This window comes from Gossypium arboreum, chromosome 13 (genome assembly GCF_025698485.1).
Source record: "Gossypium arboreum isolate Shixiya-1 chromosome 13, ASM2569848v2, whole genome shotgun sequence".
Lineage (NCBI taxonomy): Eukaryota > Viridiplantae > Streptophyta > Magnoliopsida > Malvales > Malvaceae > Gossypium > Gossypium arboreum.
The window spans coordinates 63,090,349-63,107,704 of NC_069082.1; positions in this window are offsets into that span (position 1 = coordinate 63,090,349).

Sequence of the window (17,356 nt, forward strand, 5' to 3'; positions counted from 1 at the left end):
CATAAATCTACCGGATTAGAGCCAAAATCTAGTAAGGGGATCCATAGAGTGAATTAATGCAATAATAGGGGTTTTAATAAGAAAGAAATTTCAATTAATCAACCTAGAGTTAGTTGCTCTTATGTTCAAAAGAGACATTAGTATCAATTAGAGATTTCTATGGATCAAAGAGCTAAGAAAATAAATTGCATAAATTAGATTGAGAACTATAGATGAAATCTAGGTGGATTCTTACCTAGGTATTGCTTTGTTACTTAGTTAATACTTGATTTTTTTTTGTTTCATTCTTTGGTGCATTCATTAGTTAATTTAGCTAGTTTGATTTAATTTTAATCAGTCTTTTGAATTATTAGGTTAAATAATAGAAAGGTGATAATTACTAGTAATTGTAGTCCTCAAGGGAATGGTATCTGTGCTCACCATAGCTATACTATTAATTGATAGGTTCACTTGCCTTAGTCAATTTCTTAATTAGTTTAGTAGACATCAAGTTTTTAGCGACGTTGCCGAGGACTAAAATATTTGAAAAATCTTATTTCTGTTAATTTAACCATTTTATTTTATTTTAAATTTAATTTTGAGATATTGATTCACTTTTATTTGGTTCTTGACAAGTTCTTGAAAGGTTCTTTTGGTTTATGACTAGAGGCAACCTATTGGATAATTCTTGATAGTGAGATTGAAAGAACTGTTTATAGAAATCGAAGAGAGGTTAGAGAAGCAAGGCAAGATCAACATAGAGGTTTGAAAGAGGACAAATTTCAAAATAAGACTTTGTTAAAAATAACTTTAAGTACTATAAACTTAGAGGTCCTATTAAAACTTATAAGGGAAAAATAGTTAGAAGTGTATGGGTCCCTAAAAGACTCATTACTACTCAAGATAAGGATATCCTTCCTAAATGGATACATGGGACTAAAATTTTGGAAACTAATACTTATGGACCCAAAAGTATTTGGGTACAATAAATTAAAAATTAATTCTATGTTTGTAGGAAAAACAACATTGCTTTAAGGTGGGCAATTCAAGTAAAAACTCATGGTATCTTGATAGTGGATACTCAAGTTACATGACTGGTGACAAACAATTTTATCGATTTGAAGCCAAAAAGTGGAGGAGAAGTTACATTTGGTGACCACTCCAAAGGACTCATTGAAGGAAATGGTTGTATTGGTAAAAACTCTTCAATCTTTATTGAAAATGTATTATATCTCAACGGTCTTAAAGATAATCTTCTAAGTATTAGCCAATTATGTGATAAACATTTCAATGTCATTTTTGAGTCAAATGACTGTAAAGTAATTAACATTGTGTTTAATAAGATTATGCTTGTAGGACATAGAATAAGACATATATACATGGTTCATTTAGATGACATGTATGAATCAAACATATGCCTTGCTGCTAAAAATGAAAATAATTCTTTATTGCGACATAGAAAATCAGGACATGCTAGCATAAACATATTGCATAAATTAGCCAAAAATGATTTAGTAAGAGGTTTGCCAAAAATTGATTTTGACTTAGATAAAGTTTGTGATGCGTGAGTTAAAGTCAAACGTAAGAGAGTTTCTTTGAAACCTATCAATGATGTATTTACTAGTAGAGTTCAATTAATTCACATTGATCTTTTTGGACCAATTAAGGCTACTAGATTGGGTGAAAAACAATATGCTTTTATGATTGTAGATGATTACTCTAGATTTACTTGGGTTCTTTTCTTAAGTACTAAAGATGAAGCTTTAGAAAAAATAATCACATTTTCAAAAATAAATCAAAATAAAAAATGTTACTCTATCATTAGTATTAGAAGTGACCATGGAATCAAATTTCAAAATCATGGTGTTGAAATTTTTTGCAACTCAAATGGTATTAGGCACAAATTTTCTACACCTAGAGCCCCTCAACAAAATGAAGTTGTAGAGATGAAAAATAGAACTTTAAAAGAAATGACTAGAACCATACTTTGTGAAAACAATTTACCAAAATATTTTTGGGCGAAAGCCACAAACACCGCTTGCTATATTGTTAATAGAATAATTATTAGGTCTATTTTAAAGAAAACTCTATATGAACTTTTTAAAAACAAATTGTAACACTCCACACCCAACCCGTCCACTGGATCTGGGTATGGAGCGTCACAAATGGACCTATACTTAATTAACCTTTGCTAACTCGACTTTTACAAAATAGTCTAATAATAAAATTTAAGATAATAATTCTTACAATTAAGGCCTTAAGCTACTGAATGCTTAATTTATCAAATTCCTAGATCTAATCAAATTGTTTGTTTACAATACAACTCTTAAAATCTTACTAAGGACTATCTGTCCTAAAAATCTAGATTCTAGGGAGGTTATCTAGCTTCATTGTTTTGATCCTGAGGCAAAGCCTCCAATGGTACCCCATTCTTATGTGCATGACTTGAACTACCTGTGGACCCCCATCTCACCATTCCATCTCGCTTGGTCCCACGTCTGAGTCCTCAATCAACCTCGCAAATCCTGCAGACATAAACGACATTTCTGTAAGTCCAAATGAACTTATTGAGTTCCTTTACTGCCCATAAATAACCCTATCACACAAGGGTAACGAATGTAAAATAAAATAAACTTAAATACTCATTGCTTGCTGAAGGCGAGTTTTCTTTATTGGTGGCGGACTCCACCTGCTTCTCTGAGCTACTCATCTCACAATAAGACCTTCCTCTGGTCGAGCTCTCCACTCAACCATAACTCTGATACTTCACCATATTGGCGAGTCCTATCCTTCTTGTTTTTCCTTTCATTTCTTTTCTTTTATACGTCCTGCATATAAGGTGTTTAGTAACCTCTAACTTATTTGGCCATACACCTGTTTTCCCATATTGTGCCTCTATATTAGCTTTCTCATTTTCCCCTCTAAGAGTTCTTAGGACCTATCTTCCTCGGCAAACTTCCACGGTTGAACTGGTCCTTAGCGGACTTACATTTCCCATACCATGGTCCCGAAGGACTCGTTGATATTTTTGTATTAGACTGACTTATAATGTCCTCATTCCCTCTGGTGGACCTATTCTCTTTCCATCCTATTGGTAAAAATGGTAGGATTACTTCTAGTAATCTGCCTTATGCACGAGACTTGTCACACCCCGTACCCGAGACCGTTGCCGGAGTCGAACACGAGGTGCTAACCGACTAAATTCATTTTTCTCTCACAGTCCATTTGAAAATTTTCCAGACAAGCTGGATACTGCATCACTGACACCTTAAAAATCATATCTTGAGTTCCAAAACTCGAAAATAAGTTTCGTAATTTTTCCCTAAAACTAGACTCATATGTCCATCTATAGATTTTTTTCTAGAATTTTTTGTCGGGCCAATTAGTACAGTTTATTAGTTAAAGTATCCCCTGTTACAGGGTGCGACTACACTGACCTTCATGCATTACGATTTGGATATCTCCCTGTACAGGGCTTCAATACTGATGCCGTTTGTTTCTATAGAAACTAGACTCAAAGAGAAATCTATACATATATGGCATGACTTCTAGATGTCTCTGGTTAATTTATAATGAATTTCCAAAGTCAGATCAGGGGATCCAGAAACCGTTCTGGCCCTGTCTCACGAAAACTTTAATATCTCATAATATACTGTTCATATGATTGTTTCGTTACTTTCCTATGAAAATAGATTCATCAAGGTTCGATTACATAATTTATTCACTATTTAATTACATCCCTACTATTTTTAGTGATTTTTCACATCCACATCACTGCTGCTGCCAGCATCTATTTTTAAGGTAAACTTTACCTATTTCATGATCCTCCATGGATCAACTAGAGTTTTTCATACATATATCAAAAGTGATCATGAATAACCATTCCCATGGCTAACCGTTACCAACATTTCCTTACCTCTAGACGGACAACATACAAAACGATTATAATGCTATGATCAAAGTATATTTAAGCCATCTTCGCATGGCTATCCAAATTTACACAAAACCGAAAGGTACATGACCTACATCAAAAGGGTAGTCCTATACATGCCATTTCAAAGTTCAACCAAAAGTATACCAAAAGGAGCTTTGATAGTGTGGGAGACTTCGACTTCAAAATCCCGAGTCCGATAGCTGAAGAACCAAAATCTATAAAACAGAAAATCAAAGAAACGGAGTAAGCATTTAATGCTTAGTAAGTTTGAGTCATGAATTTAGACACAATCAAAGTATAGCATTCGTGTAACTAAACAGATAATTTCATATGCACAATCTCTCAATATCATACTTATTTCACATTACCAACCCTTATATCCATACACAAAGATCAACTTAGCCAAAGGCCGGTAGCTCATTTATCAACTGAGCGAATACTTATTTGTAAGGGCTCAACTAATTCAAAGCACATATGAAACATACCTCATTGATGGGATTTTACAAGCGTATTAACTGAAATTTTTACAGCAAGTTCATTCATTCCCGAATCACGTACCTTCGGAATTTAATCGGATATAGCTACTCGTTCAAATGCCTTCGGGACATAGCCCGGTTATAGTAACTCGCACAAATGCCTTCGGGACTTAACCCGGATTTGGTAACTCGCACAAATGCCTTCGGGACTTAACCCGGATTTGGTAACTCACACAAATGCCTTCGGGACTTAACCCGGATTTGGTAACTCGCACAAATGCCTTCGGATCTTAGTCCGGATTTAGTAACTCACACAAATGCCTTTGGATCTTAGTCCGGATATAGTCACTTAGCATAAAGCCTTCGGGACTCAGCCCGGACATCATTCGAATAACCATGCACATTTATCAATAAATCATGACACATCCGTATTTCATTTTCATTACCAAAGCTCAAACACAAGACACTTATCACACTTGCAATTTTGGCTCAATAGCCACATACAAAGAGCAGAATTTTGATTTGCTTAAAACATGATCTAATCAAATCATAATCTAAGCTCCATTACTCGAAAACTTACCTCGGATGTTGTCGAACGGCTTCAACGGCTATTCGTGTGACAGCCCAAAATTGACCCTAGTCGGAAGGTGGTCTCGGGACCACAAAACCGAGGCATAAAAATAATTAAAAATTTATTTTGATGCCTATAATATGTGTGTGCTCATGTATGACATTTTATGATGATTGATTTAGTGTTATAAGGGTGAATTCCACAAGAAAGGACTTAGTAATGAACTTTGAAAGTATGATAGGGAAATGTGTGATGACTAATTAAAGCATGCATGCAAAATAATGGACTTGCATGTCAAATTCCCCCTTTATAGGTGGTGGCCGGCCATGACAAGGAGGATGGGCTAAACATGTCATGAAACATGTTTTGTTGGTGCATTAGGGTGAAATAATAAACAAAGGTGTATGGGTGATAAAAAATGAAAAAAATGTGTGTGAGTGTGGTAATCCCCCCATTGCCGTGAGTTGTAGAGAAGGAAAGAAAAAATTTTGTTCATCCTTTCTTTGAGCCAAAACTAAGGAAGAAGGAGGATTTTTGCTTCATGCTTGGTTTGGAAGAGATCTAGAAGGAGATTTGGCTAAGTTTGCATCAAGATTAAGGTATGTATGAGGTTGTGTTAGGAGTTTCATGCATGTTTTGGTTGCTAACTTGATGTGCATGTTAGCCATGGCTCAAATCTTTGTTAAGCCATGGAAATGGTATTTGGCCAAAGTTGTTATGGTGATAAAGCCATTGCATGCTAAGTGTGAAGCTTGATGATGATGCATGCAATGATGGATTGTCTACTCTTGAGTAAGATTTTGAGCTTTCTTTTTGTTTTATCATGATTGAAGTTGAAAAGGAGCATGATTGTCATATTCGCCATGATGCATTCATGAGCATGGTTCATGCTTCTTGCATGTTAGTTAAAATTTGTGTTTTGGATGGCTATGGACACCTTGAAATTCGCCATGCTCATATATGTATATATATGTTTGCACATGATGTTTTGGTTATGAAGGAAGTGATGAATAAGTTTGTTTAAAGAAGAAGATGTTGAAGAATAATTGTGAAATTGTAAGCACATTCGCCTAGCACACATATGAGTGCTTGATGCTATATTGTAAGTTTTGAGCTACAATATGCAAAGCATTAACTAGTAAAATGCATGCTGTTTTGTGTGGTATTAAGTGCATAATTGGCCTCAACATGGACAAGTATATTCGGCCTTGGGTAGCCTATTGAAGGCCTTAGCTTTTCCTTGATGCTCGAATAAATTGTATTGAATTGCTTGATGTAGTATAAAATGTGCATGACCATTGTGTATTCAAGCTAAAGGGTGGCTATATGACCATTTAAATTCCTTGTCATATTCGCCATAAGCTAGCACAATGAGGTTTTGATAAATTGAATTTGTTTGAATTAGCTCAAGAGCTAAGAGGGCCACAATTGGACAAGGGAAGGAAAAGTAATCGAATAGCCGTAAAAGCCGCTCGACAACATCCGAGGTAAGTCCTCAAGAAGTGACCTTACTTGAATTATGTGGAATGAAATATGGATGTATTGATTATTGATTTATGTGTGTATGAGTATTCGAATGATACCGGGCTAAGTCCCAAGGCGATTATGTTAGTGATTATAATTGTGTTTGAGCCTTAGTAACGAAAATAAATATGTATGTCCAATGATTATTGATGTATGTGTGCATGAGAAATTGAATGATATCCGGCTAAGTTCAAGACAATTATGCTGGAAATTATAACCGGGTTAAGACCAAGGCAATTGTGCTAGTGGCTACATCCGGCTAAGACCAAGGCATTCGTGCGAAGTCATTCTATCCGGCTAAGACCAAGGCATTTGTGCAAATCGTGATATCCGGTTAAGTCCCGTGAGGCCTTGGTGCGGGTTACCATAACCGGCTATGTCCCAAGGCGATTGATCGAGTAGCGACATCCGGTTAAACTCAAGGTATGTGATTTGAAAATTATAAGCTTGCTGGAAAATTTCAGCTAATGCACTTGTGAAATTTCCCAATGACAAGGTAAGTGCGGTGTGTGCTTTGCGCTCTAGGAGTAAGAGCGTGTGAATATCCGCTCCTATGATGGAACGAGTTATCGGCCTTAATGAAGCCGTTATTTGTGTATGAACATAAGAGTTGGGATGGTGAAGTAAGTATGATTATGTGAATGTGCATTAATGAAATGATGCATTTAACTATGTGAATGTATTGCTGTAATTAGAGTTGATTATATTCCTTGAGACTTACTAAGCATAAAAATGCTTACTCCGCTACTTTGGCTCTCAGTTTTCTAGATTTCGCTCGATAGCAATCGGATTCGGGATCGTTGAAGTCGAAGTCATCCACACTATCAAGCCCCCATTTTGGTATAAATTCTTGGTTGAACTTGAAATGGCATGTATAGGACTACCCTTGTTGGTTTAAATATGTTATGATGTATATGTGTACGGCCATGCGAAAATGGCTCGTAATAGTGAAGTATCAACTTAAACTATTTGCGGTTTGTATATATATATATGGTGTCATGATGTGACTATGAATTGAAATGGGAATGTTGGTCACATGATCAGCCATTGGCATGGTTAAAATGATCATATGTGGACCTATGTAAGGCAAGACTAGTTGGTTCATGGAGACTACAAAATAGGTAAGACCTACCTTAAAACAGATGCTGCCAGCTGCAGTAACGTGAATGTGAAAAATCACCAAAATTTGTAGGAATGGTATTAAATAGTGAATCAGCTATGTAAATGAACATTGATGAGTCTGTTTTCATATGGAAGAAACGAAATGGTCATAGGAGTTACATGTTAAGAGATATTAAAGCTATTGTAAGACAGGGCCAGAACGGTTTCTGGGTTCCCTGTCGCAACTTTAAAATTTACTATAAATTATCCAGAAATAATTAGGAGACATACCTTATATGTACAGATTCCATTTTGAGTCTAGTTTCATTAGAAACAAACGGCACCAGCATTAAAGCCCTGTACAGAGAGATATTCAAGTTATACCGAACGAAGGTCAGAGCAGTCGATCCCTGTAACATGGGTGACTTTAACTAATAAACTGTACCAATTGGCCCGACCAAAATTCTAGAAATAAATCCATGGATGGATATATGAGTCTAAATTCAGGAAAATTTACGAAACCAGTTTCCGAGTTTTGAAACTCGAGATATGATTTTAAGGCGACAGTGACGCAGTTTTTCCAGCCTGACTGGAAATGTCCAATGGATGGGCAAAACAAGTGAACTTGGCTTGCTAACCCTCGTGTCCGACACGGCGATGGTCTCGGGTTCGGGTGTTACAATTTTATTGGTATCAGAGCCACGGTTTAGTCGATTCTAGGACTACCGTGAGGTGTTTGGGGTCTAGCTATACATGCCATTAAATGATGAATCGATAGTGTGGTGATTTCGACAATTTGACTTTGAGTTTGTTTATAGCAAGGATCCCGATCCCAACCGAGCAATAGTTGATGATGTGGAGAGTGTGGCGCCTGCTCCCGACAAGGGACAGCGCCGCGGACTCTCAACCTATGGCCAGCAATCCGAATGATGAGGCTAGGCAAGCCTTTTATAGTGTGATGAACGAATGGTTTAATCAATACATTCGAACTAACACGGCTGTCCCACAACCTCCATTCCCGACAAATGCAACCCCTCAAGACCTACAATACCTCCTAGAATCGACCAAATAAGGTCAAGTAAGCCCCAATCGATAGGATTCAAAACATGGGGCCACTGAATTTAAAGCTACGGATGATGATGATGCCGAACGAGCTGAATTTTGGTTGGACAACACTATCCGGTGCTCGATGAGCTATCTTGTACACCGATGAGTGCTTAAAGTGTACCATCTCCTTGCTACGTGATTCCACCTACTATTGGTGGAGTACTCGACTTGTGGTACCTAGAGAGCAAGTGACTTGGGAATTCTTTCAAACCAAGTTCGAAAAAAAAAGTATATCATCGAGATTCATCGACCAAAAGCGAAGGGAATTTCTTGATCTTAAGAAGGTTCTATGTCTACATCGACTATGAACGAAAATTTGTGAGGCTTAGCCGATACACGCGAGAATGCATTTCGTCCAAGCTATTATGTGTAAACGCTTCGAGGATGGGCTGAATGATGATATAAGGATGTTCGTTGGCATTCTCGAAATACAAGAGATCGTAGTACTTGTTGAGCGAGCTTGTAAAGTCGAAGAGCTTAGAAAGGAGAAACAAAAGCTGATGTGGGAATTGGAGAATTCGAAGAGGTCCTCGGAAAGTCTCTTCAATAGGCATCAAGAGATTTCGAGATGATGTGAACGGTCTAGAGGCGCTTTGGGCTTTTCTAGACGAGGACGCGATCGACCCCTATGACCACACGAGTCACTTGATCGCCATGGTGGAAATGATCGCCGAGAGAGGGCGGAGTGTCAACATTGTGGCAAATGGCATTCGGGAGCTGTTGGTTTCGTGATCGCTCCCGCTATAAGTGTGGATCGGCCGACCACTTTAGGAAGGATTGCCCGAGGATGCTTGAGCAGTAATGTGAGTCGAGTGGAAACTCGGGTGCTACCATCGCCGAGGTAGGCCACCTAGAAATATGGGCAATGTCGGTGGCGGTCGAGAGGATCTAGAGATGCTACCATCGATCCGAGGCTCGTGCTCCTGCGAGGACTTATGCCATACGCGCACGCCGAGGATGCTGCCTCTCCGGATGTCATTACCGGTGCTTTCACTCTTTTCAATACTAATGTGATTGCTTTGATTGACCCCGGTTCTACTCAATCTTATATATGTGAAACCTTAGCATCCAAAGAAGACTTTGCCTATTGAGTTCACCGAGTTTGTAATTCGTGTCAAACCCTTGGGTCATTACGTGCTTGTCAACAAAGTGTGCAAGAAAAGTCCCTTAGTGTTCCGAGGTTCTTGTTTCCTACGGACTTGATGCTTTTGCCGCTCGATGAATTCAATGTTATTCTTGGTTTGAATGGGTTGACCATGCACGATGCGGTCGTAAATTGTAAAAGCAAGACTATCGATTTGAGGTGCGCGAATAACGAGATAATTCGGTTAAGTCTACGGACTTAAAGGGGTTGCCACCGTAATATCGCAATGTTGGCCCGAAAATATGTAAGAAAAGAGTGCGGCGCACCTTTGCGACGTGTTCGATGACAAGGAATCGTAAAAGAAACCCGAATCTGTGCTCGTGGTTTGTGAATACCGATGTTTTCCTCAAGAATTGCGGGTTTACCACCTGCTCGGAAATAGAATTTGGCATCGAATTGGTACCGGTACCACTCCAATTTCGATAGCTCGTGATCGTATGGCACCAACGGAATTAAAGGAGTTGGAAGCTCGGTTGCAAGAATTGGTGGATAGAGGTTTTGCTCGCCCGAGTTTTTCGCCTTTGGGTGCGCTAGTGTTGTTCGTGAAAAGAAGGATGGAACCATGCGGTTTGTGCATCGATTATCGTCGACTTAATAAAGCGATAATAAAGAACAAATATCCGCTGCCACGTATCGATGACTTGTTCGATCAACTAAAGGGAGCCTCGGTGTTCTCGAAAATAGATTTGAGATCGGGCTATTATCAATTACGAATCCGAGATTGGACGCACCCAAGACCGCCTCGAGCGAGATATGGTCACTATGAGTTCCTAGTGATGCCGTTTGGGCTCACTAATGCCCTCACGGTATTTATGGATTTAATGAATTGGATCTTTAGACCATATTTGGATCGATTCGTAGTCGTGTTCATTGATGACATCTTGGTCTATTCAAGAAATGAGACCCAACATGTTGAACACTGCGGTTAGTGCCGCAAATTTTACGGATAAGCAATTATATGCTAAGTTCACAAGTGTGAGTTCGGTTAAGAGAGGTTAGCTTCTTGGGTCATGTGGTATCTCAGATCGGGTATTCGAGTCTAATTCAATAAAATTTCAGCCATACTTAATTGGAAGCCTCCAGAAATATTATCGAGGTTCGAGCTTTTGGGGCTTCTTAGGTTATTACCGACGATTTGTAAAGGCTTCTCAACGATAGCCACGCCGATGACGGTTACTCCAAAAGGATGTTAAGTTGAATGGACGGAGAAATGCCAAAAAGTTTCGATCAATGAAAACTTATTTGATGAAGCCCCAATTCTAGTGCAACCCGAGTCCCAAGAAAGAGCTTGTCATCTATAGCGACGCCTCTACTTGGGTTAGGTTGCGATTAATGCAAGAAGGTCGAGTTGTGGCCTATGCGCCGAGGCAATTAAAGCCACATGAGAAAAATTATCCGACTCATGATCTCGAATTGGCCGCCATCGTATTCGCCTTAAAGATTTGGTGACATTACTTATTTGGTGAAAGGTGCCATGTATACTCGGATCACAAAAGTCTCAAATATTTGATGATCCAAAGAGACTTAAATCTGCGACAAAGACGTTGGCTCGAGCTGTTAAAGGATTACGAGCTGGTCATTGACTATCACCCGGGAAAGGCGAATGTGGTTGCGGATGCCTTGAGTCGTAAATCATTATTCGCTTTACGAGCGATGAACGTGCACTTGTCTATTCGATCCGATAGTGTGTTAGTAGCTGAATTGAAAGCCAAACCACTATTGATACATCAAATTCGAGAAGCTCAGAAAGTCGACGACGAGTTGGCTGCAAAACGGGCTGAGTGTGTTCCGAACAAGGATTCAGAGTTTCAAATCGATGATGACGATTGTTTGAGGTTCAAAAGTCGTCTGTGTGTTCCAAAGAATTCGAAACTCATTTCGATAATTCTGAATGAAGCCCATTGTAGCCGAATGGCAATCCACCCGGGGAGTACGAAGATGTACAATGATTTGAAACGTCGGTTTTGGTGGCATGGTATGAAGCGAGACATCTCCGACTTTGTTTCGAGATGTTTAATATGTCAACAAGTGAAAGGGGAACATCAGGTGCCTTCAGGATTACTTCAACCAATCACGATACCCGAGTGGAAATGGGATCGAGTCACAATGGACTTTGTATCCGGACTGCCATTGTCAGCAAGTAAGAAGGATGCGGTTTGGGTCGTGGTAGATCGATTGACTAAGTCGGCCCACTTTGTCCCCGTACGTACGGATTTTTCAATTGACAAATTAGTGAATTGTATGTTTTCGATTGTGAGATTACACGGGTGCCTATTTCCATCGTGTCGGATAGAGATCCGAGATTTACCTCGCGATTTTGGAAAAGGTTGCAAGAAGCTTTGGGTACCAAGTTGCATTTCAGACCGCTTTCACCCCCAAACCGATGGTCAATCCGCGGATAATTCAGATACTTGAGGATATGTTAAGATGTTGCGTCCTCGAGTTTAGTGGTTTATGGGAACGGTATTTGCCGTTGATTGAATTCGCCACAACAACAAACTTTCAATCAAGTATTAAGATGGCACCCTACGAGGCCTTGTACGGTCGTAAATGCCGTACACCATTGTTTTGGACCGAGCTCGGTGAAAGCAAGATTTTCGGGTGGATTTGATTAGGGATGCTGAATGAAAGTGAAAGTAATCCGTGAAAGTCTCAAGATAGCCTCCGATCGTTAGAAGTCGACGCGGACTCGAAGCATAAGGATATCGAGTATCGTGGGTGATAAAGTGTTTCTCAAGGTATCGCCTTGGAAAAAGATACTCGATTCTACCGTAAGGGCAAGTTGAGCCCGAGGTTCATTGGGCCATATGAGATATCCGAAGCGAGTCGATCCAGTGGCATATCGTTTGATTTTGCCCCCTGAACTCGAAAAGGTTCACGATGTCTTTCATGTTTCGATGCTTTGACGCTATAGATCCGATCCATCGCACGTGATTAGTCCATCAGAAATTGAAATTCAAGCTAATATGAGTTATGAGGAAGAACCGATTCGTATCCTATCACGAGAAGTGAAAGAGTTGTGAAACAAGCGGGTTCCGCTAGTAAAAGTGTTATGGCTCAAGCACGGGATAGAAGAAGCTACTTGGGAGACCGAGAACTCTATGAAAGAGCGATATCCAAACCTATTTACCGGTAAGATTTTCGGGGACGAAAATTTCTTAAGTGGGGGAGAGTTGTGACAGCCCAAAATTGACCCTAGTCGGAAGGTGGTCTCGGGACCACAAAACCGAGGCATAAAAATAATTAAAATTTAATTTTGATGCCTATAATATGTGTGTGCTCATGTATGACATTTTATGATGATTGATTTAGTGTTATAAGGGTGAATTCCACAAGAAAGGACTTAGTAATGAACTTTGAAAGTATGATAGGAAATGTGTGATGACTAATTAAAGCATGCATGCAAAATAATGGACTTGCATGTCAAATTCCCCTTTTATAGGTGGTGGCCGGCCATGACAAGGAGGATGGGCTAAACATGTCATGAAACATGTTTTGTTGGTGCATTAGGGTGAAATAATAAACAAAGGTGTATGGGTGATAAAAAATGAAAAAAAATGTGTGTGAGTGTGGTAATCCCCCATTGCCGTGAGTTGTAGAGAAGGAAAGAAAAATTTTGTTCATCCTTTCTTTGAGCCAAAACTAAGGAAGAAGGAGGATTTTTGCTTCATGCTTGGTTTGGAAGAGATCTAGAAGGAGATTTGGCTAAGTTTGCATCAAGATTAAGGTATGTATGAGGTTGTGTTAGGAGTTTCATGCATGTTTTGGTTGCTAACTTGATGTGCATGTTAGCCATGGCTCAAATCTTTGTTAAGCCATGGAAATGGTATTTGGCCAAAGTTGTTATGGTGATAAAGCCATTGCATGCTAAGTGTGAAGCTTGATGATGATGCATGCAATGATGGATTGTCTACTCTTGAGTAAGATTTTGAGCTTTCTTTTTGTTTTATCATGATTGAAGTTGAAAAGGAGCATGATTGTCATATTCGCCATGATGCATTCATGAGCATGGTTCATGCTTCTTGCATGTTAGTTAAAATTTGTGTTTTGGATGGCTATGGACACCTTGAAATTGCCATGCTCATATATGTATATATATGTTTGCACATGATGTTTTGGTTATGAAGGAAGTGATGAATAAGTTTGTTTAAAGAAGAAGATGTTGAAGAATAATTGTGAAATTGTAAGCACATTCGCCTAGCACACATATGAGTGCTTGATGCTATATTGTAAGTTTTGAGCTACAATATGCAAAGCATTAACTAGTAAAATGCATGCTGTTTTTGTGTGGTATTAAGTGCATAATTGGCCTCAACATGGACAAGTATATTCGGCCTTGGGTAGCCTATTGAAGGCCTTAGCTTTTCCTTGATGCTCGAATAAATTGTATTGAATTGCTTGATGTAGTATAAAATGTGCATGACCATTGTGTATTCAAGCTAAAGGGTGGCTATATGACCATTTAAATTCCTTGTCATATTCGCCATAAGCTAGCACAATGAGGTTTTGATAAATTGAATTTGTTTGAATTAGCTCAAGAGCTAAGAGGGCCACAATTGGACAAGGGAAGGAAAAAGTAATCGAATAGCCGTAAAAGCCGTTCGACAACATCCGAGGTAAGTCCTCAAGAAGTGACCTTACTTGAATTATGTGGAATGAAATATGGATGTATTGATTATTGATTTATGTGTGTATGAGTATTGAATGATACCGGGCTAAGTCCCGGCGATTATGTTAGTGATTATAATTGTGTTTGAGCCTTAGTAACGAAAATAAATATGTATGTCCAATGATTATTGATGTATGTGTGCATGAGAAATTGAATGATATCCGGGCTAAGCTCAAGACAATTATGCTGGAAATTATAACGGGTTAAGACCCAAGGCAATTGTGCTAGTGGCTACATCCGGCTAAGACCAAGGCATTCGTGCGAAGTCATTCTATCCGGCTAAGACCAAGGCATTTGTGCAAATCGTGATATCCGGGTTAAGTCCCGTAGGCCTTGGTGCGGGTTACCATAACCGGCTATGTCCCAAGGCGATTGATCGAGTAGCGACATCCGGTTAAACTCGAAGGTATGTGATTTGAAAATTATAAGCTTGCTGGAAAATTTCAGCTAATGCACTTGTGAAATTTCCCAATGACAAGGTAAGTGCGTGTGTGCTTTGCGCTCTAGGAGTAAGAGCGTGTGAATATCCGCTCCTATGATGGAACGAGTTATCGGCCTTAATGAAGCCGTTATTTGTGTATGAACATAAGAGTTGGGATGGTGAAGTAAGTATGATTATGTGAATGTGCATTAATGAAATGATGCATTTAACTATGTGAATGTATTGCTGTAATTAGAGTTGATTATATTCCTTGAGACTTACTAAGCATAAAAATGCTTACTCCGCTACTTTGGCTCTCGTTTTCTAGATTTCGCTCGATAGCAATCGGATTCGGGATCGTTGAAGTCGAAGTCATCCACACTATCAAGCCCCCATTTTGGTATAAATTCTTGGTTGAACTTGAAATGGCATGTATAGGACTACCCTTGTTGGTTTAAATATGTTATGATGTATATGTGTACGGCCATGCGAAAATGGCTCGTAATAGTGAAGTATCAACTTAAACTATTTGCGGTTTGTATATATATATATGGTGTCATGATGTGACTATGAATTGGAAATGGGAATGTTGGTCACATGATCAGCCATTGGCATGGTTAAAATGATCATATGTGGACCTATGTAAGGCAAGACTAGTTGGTTCATGGAGACTACAAAATAGGTAAGACCTACCTTAAAACAGATGCTGCCAGCTGCAGTAACGTGAATGTGAAAAATCACCAAAATTTTTAGGAATGGTATTAAATAGTGAATCAGCTATGTAAATGAACATTGATGAGTCTGTTTTCATATGGAAGAAACGAAATGGTCATAGGAGTTACATGTTAAGAGATATTAAAGCTATTGTAAGACAGGGCCAGAACGGTTTCTGGGTTCCCTGTCGCAACTTTAAAAATTTACTATAAATTATCCAGAAATAATTAGGAGACATACCTTATATGTACAGATTCCATTTTGAGTCTAGTTTCATTAGAAACAAACGGCACCAGCATTAAAGCCCTGTACAGAGAGATATTCAAGTTATACCGAACGAAGGTCAGAGCAGTCGATCCCTGTAACATGGGTGACTTTAACTAATAAACTGTACCAATTGGCCCGACCAAAAATTCTAGAAATAAATCCATGGATGGATATATGAGTCTAAATTCAGGGAAAATTTACGAAACCAGTTTCCGAGTTTTGAAACTCGAGATATGATTTTTAAGGCGACAGTGACGCAGTTTTTCCAGCCTGACTGGAAATGTCCAATGGATGGGCAAAACAAGTGAACTTGGCTTGCTAACCCCTCGTGTCCGACACCGGCGATGGTCTCGGGTTCGGGGTGTTACAATTCGATCACTTTTTCCTTTCCCTTATCCAACTGTGGTCCTCTAAGCTCTTGAGCTTCACCTAGCTACAAGCATGGCCGAATCTCTTCAACATTTCCTCCCTTCTTTCTTTTGAATTTTCGGTCAAGAAGAATGGAAAAAGGATGGACACATTTTTTTTTCTTTTGTTTTCATCATTTTCTTTCTCCTTTCTTTTTTTTTTCCCCATTTCTTTATTACTAACTTTATTTTATTGTTTCCTCCCATGATGCACCAACACAACATGTCTATGACATGTTTTGCCCATCATCCTTTGTCCACCCTAATGTCATGGCCGGCCACTACTAGATGGGGGGGGGGGAAATTGACATGCAAGTCCCCCCTTTTTCAACATGCACTAATAGGTCCTTATGTTTTGATCTATCACATTTCAAAAGTGTCACACATATGTCCTATTGACTAAATTCACATGCAATTTACTAAATCGAAGCTTAAAATTTTCACACATTTAGTTTAGACAATAAATATCATATTCAAATAATTTAGTGACTCGGTTTAGCGGTCCCGAAACCGCTTTCCTACTAGGGTCACTTTAGGGCTGTCACAACTCTCCCCCACTTAAGAAATTTTCATCCCCGAAAATCTTACCGGTAAATAGGTTTGGGTATCGCTCTTTCATAGAGTTCTCAGTTTCCCAAGTAGCTTCTTCGATTCCATGTTTGAGCCATAACACTTTTACTAACGGAACCCTTTTGTTTCGCAACTCTTTCACTTCACGAGCTAGGATGCGAATCGGTTCTTCTTCATAACTCATATCGGGTTGAATTTCAACCTCTGATGGATCAATTACGTGTGATAGATCAGATCTATGACGTCGAAGCATCGAAACATGAAAGACGTCGTGAATCTTTTCAAGTTCAGGGGGCAAAATCAGCCTATACGCAACTGGACCAACTCGTTCGGAGATTTCGTACGGCCCAATGAATCTCGGGCTCAACTTGCCCTTACGGCCAAATCTGAGTATCTTTTTCCAAGGCGAAACTTTAAGAAACACTTTATCTCCCACCTGGTATTCAATGTCCTTTCGTTTCAAATCCACATA